We start from the raw sequence: 6000 nt of genomic DNA, 5'->3' as shown, positions 1-6000 counted from the left end.
ATAATGGAGATCATTTTAGAAAGGAAATTGGGCGTGATATTTCATTTGAATCTCACCCGTTTAATTTAAGTAAAAAACTTCAAAGCTTATGTTACAGAAAAGAGTGTTTACAAACATATTAGAGAAAAGTCACAGCAAGTAATATACAATTTCTGATAAAATAAAAATAGGAATAAAACACAGCTGCGCCTGAAATTGGGCTGGCAGGTTGTGGCCTATCCGTGATGCTCGGGTACACTTTATAAAACCAAGTCCTTCTGATCTGTTTGCCTCACGATAAATGACACAGGACAGCCTGCATTTCTAACTCTTATGCCCCCTACAACCCCCTCTCAGCCCCTCCCATTGGAAGAATTTTTAACCTGCTCCATGCTGGATACAAGGTCATTGGAATATCAGACTGTCTTAGGGTATAGGATTACACTCTGTTGTCTCTCTACTGTTTAAAGCTCAGCAATTAGGCTTATATCAACATACCTGGAATTGGCTTTACAACTGGCAGAGTATACATAGAAAAGCCTTATGTCTTGGCCCATATTAATCTACATCCCTTAGAAAAGGAGGTCATAAACTAACCTCTCAGCAATATACATCTAGTGTCCAAAATTTGAAGTTTTACAATAGAGAGTGTCCTGGCATGTGTAATTGATCCCCCCCCCCCCCCCCCCCATCCCCATGCCACCATGCCAGATACATGGCTATCACTCGGTTTGACCTAACACATAGTTTGTCAGAAGTGACCCTGGACCAGTACAGCACACAGGAAAACCTATCTACAAACTGTCCTTCCAGTGTTTCATGCTGTGAATAGCTGCACAGCTTATTTACTCAGAGCCATACTTGGCAGATCAATGCAAACTCTACCCAGTTTATTACTTAGCAGCCAGGTAACATTAATCCCTGAGAGACAATTTTCCTACAGGAAATACATTGATATTACACAGAAGCATTGGCATCACATCCATTGATACATCACTCAGATATCTTGATATCACATACATTGATATCACACTACTTATTAACAGGCCTATTCCTACTTGAAATAGCCTGGATCATGACATGCTGCTCTTCTATAAAACCAACAGAAAGTTCTTCAAGTGGAGTGCACTCCAAAGATTAAAGTGTTGGCCATCCACTATTCCCCATGGCATGCTGCGGTTAGTTCTTCATCTTCTTCTTCAGCCTGTCTTGAAGTCTTGCCATCTGTATAGACACACCCCCAGAAGTAAAAAAACAAAACTATAGGGGTAATTCAGACCTGATCACTAGGGTGCGTTTTTTGCATCCAGGAGATCAGGTAGTTGCCGCCTTCAGGGGGAGGGTATGGAGTGTGTGCAGGTGTGCGATCGCATTTGTAGCAGAACTGCACAAACATCAGTTTGTGCAGTTTCTGCTCAGACCAGGACTAACTCAGCCGTTGCGATGATCGGGATCGGAGCTGACATCAGAATACCTCCCTCCAAATGCCTGGTCTCTCCTGTGTTTTCCCAGACACTCCTTGAAAACAGTCAGTTGCCACCCATGAACGCCCTCTTCCTGTCAACTCCTTGCGAACGCCTGGGGGGTAATTCTGAGTTGATCGCAGCAGGAACTTTGTTAGCAGTTGGGCAAAACCATGTGCACTGCAGGGGAGACAGATATAACATATGCAGAAAGAGTTAGATTTGGGTGGGTTATTTTGTTTCTGTGCAGGGTAAATACTGGCTGCTTTATTTTTACACTGCAATTTAGATTGCAGATTGAACACACCACACCCAAATCTAACCCTCTCTGCACATGTTAAATCTGCCTCCCCTGCAGTGCACATGGGCCCTCATTCCGAGTTGTTCGCTCGGTAATTTTCTTCGCATCACAGCGATTTTCCGCTAATTGCGCATGCGCAATGTTCGCACTGCGACTGCGCCAAGTAAATTTGCTATGCAGTTAGGTATTTTACTCATGGCATTACGAGGTTTTTTCTTCGTTCTGGTGATCGTAATGTGATTGACAGGAAGTGGGTGTTTCTGGGCGGAAACTGGCCGTTTTATGGGAGTGTGTGAAAAAACGCTGCCGTTTCTGGGAAAAACGCGGGAGTGTCTGAAGAAACGGGGGAGTGTCTGGGCGAACGCTGGGTGTGTTTGTGACGTCAAACCAGGAACGAAACTGACTGAACTGATCGCAGTTGCCGAGTAAGTCTGGAGCTACTCAGAAACTGCTAAGAAGTGTCTATTCGCAATTCTGCTAATCTTTCGTTCGCAATTTTACTATGCTAAGATTCACTAAAAGCAGCTTGCGAGCGAACAACCTGGAATGACCACCATGGTTTTGTCCAACTTCTAACAAAGTTCCTGCTGAGATCAACTCAGAATTACCCCCATGGTTTTGTCCATCTGCTAACAAATTTGCTGCTACGATCAACTCTGAATTACCCCCAATGTTGTTTAAAATAGTGTCAATGCAAAGAATGAATATAAACATTTTGGACACACTGGTTAACATTGGTCACACAAAGATATATTTCTCTAACGTCCTAGTGGATGCTGGGGACTCCGTAAGGACCATGGGGAATAGACGGGCTCCGCAGGAGACATGGGCACTTTAAGAAATAATTTATATTCTGGTGTGCTCTGGCTCCTCCCTCTATGTCCCTCCTCCAGACCTCAGTTTGAATCTGTGCCCGGACGAGCTGGGTGCTGTTCAGTGAGCTCTCCTGAGCTTGCTGTAAGAAAGTATTTTGTTAGGTTTTTTATTTTCAGGGAGCTCTGCTGGCAACAGACTCCCTGCATCGTGGGACTGAGGGGAGAGAAGCAGCCCTACTCTCTGAAGATAGGTCCTGCTTCTTAGGCTACTGGACACCATTAGCTCCAGAGGGATCGTACACAGGATCTCACCCTCGTTGTCCGATCCCAGAGCCGCGCCGCCGTCCCCCTCGCAGAGCCGGAAGACAGAAGCCGGGTGAGCATGAGAAGCAAGAAGACTTCGAAATCGGCGGCAGAAGACTCCGGTCTTCACTGAGGTAGCGCACAGCACTGCAGCTGTGCGCCATTGCTCCCACACACCTCACATAATCCACATACTCCGGTCACTGTATGGGTGCAGGGCGCAGGGGGGGGGGGGGGGGGGGGCGCCCTGGGCAGCAATTGGGACCTCTTTGGCAAAAGTTTAGCATATATACAGTTGGGCACTGTATATATGTATGAGCCCCCGCCAAAAAGTTGTACATTGAAGCGGGACAGAAGCCCGCCGCTGAGGGGGCGGGGCTTCTTCCTCAGCACTCACCAGCGCCATTTTTTCTCCACAGCTCCGCTGAGAGGAAGCTCCCCAGGCTCTCCCCTGCAGATACACGGTAGAAGAGGGTAAAAAGAGAGGGGGGGCACATAATCAGGCGCAAAAATCAATATAAACAGCGGCTACTGGGTTAACATTAACTTACTGTGTTATTCCTGGGTTATATAGCGCTGGGGTGTGTGCTGGCATACTCTCTCTCTGTCTCTCCAAAGGGCCTTGTGGGGGAACTGTCTTCAAAAAGAGCATTCTCTGTGTGTGTGGTGTGTCGGTACGCTTGTGTCGACATGTTTGATGAGGAAGGCTATGTGGAAACAGAGCGGGAGCAAATGAATGTGGTGTCTCCGCCGACGGCGTCGACACCTGATTGGATGGATATGTGGAAGGTTTTAAATGATAATGTTAATTCCTTGCATAAAAGGTTGGAAAAAGCTGAAGCCTTAGGACAGTCAGGGTCTCAGCCCGTGCCTGATCCTATGTCGCAGAGGCCATCAGGGTCTCAGAAGCGCCCACTATCCCAAATTGTTGACACAGATACCGACATGGATTCTGATTCCAGTGTCGATTACGATGATGCAAAGTTACAGCCAAAATTGGCTAAATCCATCCGTTATATGATTATAGCAATTAAGGATGTGTTGCACATCACAGAGGAAACCCCAGTCCCTGACAAGAGGGTTCATATGTATGGGGAAAAGAGGCAGGTGGTGACCTTTCCCCCTTCACGCGAGCTAAATGAGTTATGTGAAAAGGCTTGGGAATCTCCAGATAAAAAACTGCAGATTTCCAAACGGATTCTTATGGCATATCCTTTCCCGCCAACGGACAGGTTACGCTGGGAATCCTCCCCTAGGGTAGACAAAGCTTTAACACGCTTATCCAAGAGGGTAGCCCTGCCGTCACAGGATATGGCTACCCTCAAAGATGCTGCGGATAGAAAGCAAGAGGGTACCCTGAAGTCCATTTATACACATTCAGGTACCTTACTGAGGCCAGCGATCGCGTCGGCCTGGGTATGTAGTGCTGTAGCAGCATGGACGGACACCCTGTCTGAGGAACTTGATACCTTAGACAAGGATACTATATTAATGACCCTGGGGCATATAAAAGACGCTGTCCTATATATGAGAGATGCTCAAAGAGACATTAGTCTACTGGGTTCTAGAATAAATGCTATGTCGATTTCTGCCAGAAGGGTCCTGTGGACTCGGCAATGGACAGGTGATGCCGACTCAAAAAGGCACATGGAGGTTTTACCTTACAAGGGTGAGGAATTGTTTGGGGAGGGTCTCTCGGACCTGGTCTCCACAGCTACTGCTGGAAAGTCAAATTTTTTGCCATATGTTTCCTCACAACCTAAGAAAGCACCGTATTACCAAATGCAGTCCTTTCGATCACAGAAAAGCAAGAAAGTCCAAGGTGCGTCCTTTCTTGCCAGGGGCAGGGGCAGAGGAAAGAAGCTGCACAACACAGCTAGTTCCCAGGAACAGAAGTCCTCCCCGGCTTCCACAAAATCCACCGCATGACGCTGGGGCTCCACAGGCGGAGCTAGGCCCGGAGGGGGGCACATCTCCGAAATTTCAGCCACAAGTGGGTTCACTCCCAGTTGGATCCCTGGGCAATAGATATTGTGTCTCAGGGATACAAGCTGGAATTCGAAGAGATGCCCCCTCACCGATACCTCAAATCAGCCCTGCCAGCTTCCCCCCCCCCCTCGAGAGGGAAATAGTGTTAACTGCAATTCACAAATTGTATCTTCAACAGGTGGTGGTCAAGGTTCCCCTCCTTCAACAAGGAAGGGGTTATTATTCGACCATGTTTGTAGTACCGAAACCGGACGGTTCGGTCAGACCCATATTGAATTTAAAATCCCTGAACATATACCTGAAAAGGTTCAAGTTCAAGATGGAATCGCTCAGAGCGGTCATCGCAAGCCTGGAAGGGGGGGATTTTATGGTGTCTCTGGACATAAAGGATGCATACCTTCATGTCCCCATTTATCCACCTCATCAGGCGTACCTCAGATTTGTGATACAGGATTGTCATTACCAATTTCAGACGTTGCCGTTTGGTCTCTCCACGGCACCGAGAATATTTACCAAGGTAATGGCGGAAATGATGGTACACAATTATCCCATACTTGGACGATCTCCTCATAAAAGCGAGGTCAAGAGAGCAGTTGCTGATCAGCGTAGCACGTTCTCTGGAAGTGTTACGACAACACGGCTGGATTCTAAATATTCCAAAGTCGCAGTTGATTCCTACGACTCGTCTGCCTTTCCTGGGCATGATTCTGGACACAGACCAGAAGAGGGTTTATCTCCCGATGGAGAAGGCTCAGGAACTCACGACACTGGTCAGAAACCTATTAAAACCAAAACAGGTGTCGGTGCATCACTGCACTCGAGTCCTGGGAAAGATGGTGGCATCATACGAGGCCATTCCCTTCGGCAGGTTCCATGCGAGGACCTTTCAATGGGACTTACTGGACAAATGGTCCGGATCACATCTTCAGATGCATCGGTTAATCACCCTATCCCCCAGGGCCAGGTTGTCTCTCCTGTGGTGGCTGCAGAGTGCTCACCTTCTCGAGGGCCGCAGATTCGGCATTCAGGACTGGGTCCTGGTGACAACGGATGCAAGCCTCCGAGGGTGGGGGGCAGTCACACAGGGAAGAAATTTCCAAGGTCTGTGGTCAAGTCAGGAGACTTGCCTTCACATCAACATCCTGGAACT

At 47.7% G+C, this 6000-nt stretch overlaps 1 long non-coding RNA gene across 1 annotated transcript in view; it reads right to left on the bottom strand.

The window, feature by feature from the left end:
• Window positions 1-711: 711 nt before the first annotated feature.
• Window positions 712-6000, bottom strand: part of LOC134909766 (uncharacterized) — a 90113-nt gene continuing 84824 nt past the window's right edge. The window contains exon 5 of the long non-coding RNA XR_010176023.1: window positions 712-1203. This is a non-coding gene — a long non-coding RNA (uncharacterized LOC134909766). The remainder of the gene's footprint in view (window positions 1204-6000) is intronic.

The sequence above is a fragment of the Pseudophryne corroboree genome, chromosome 4 (assembly GCF_028390025.1).
Source record: "Pseudophryne corroboree isolate aPseCor3 chromosome 4, aPseCor3.hap2, whole genome shotgun sequence".
Lineage (NCBI taxonomy): Eukaryota > Metazoa > Chordata > Amphibia > Anura > Myobatrachidae > Pseudophryne > Pseudophryne corroboree.
The sequence above is the reverse complement of the archived record's forward strand: the minus strand, read 5'-3'. Positions and strand labels throughout refer to the sequence as shown.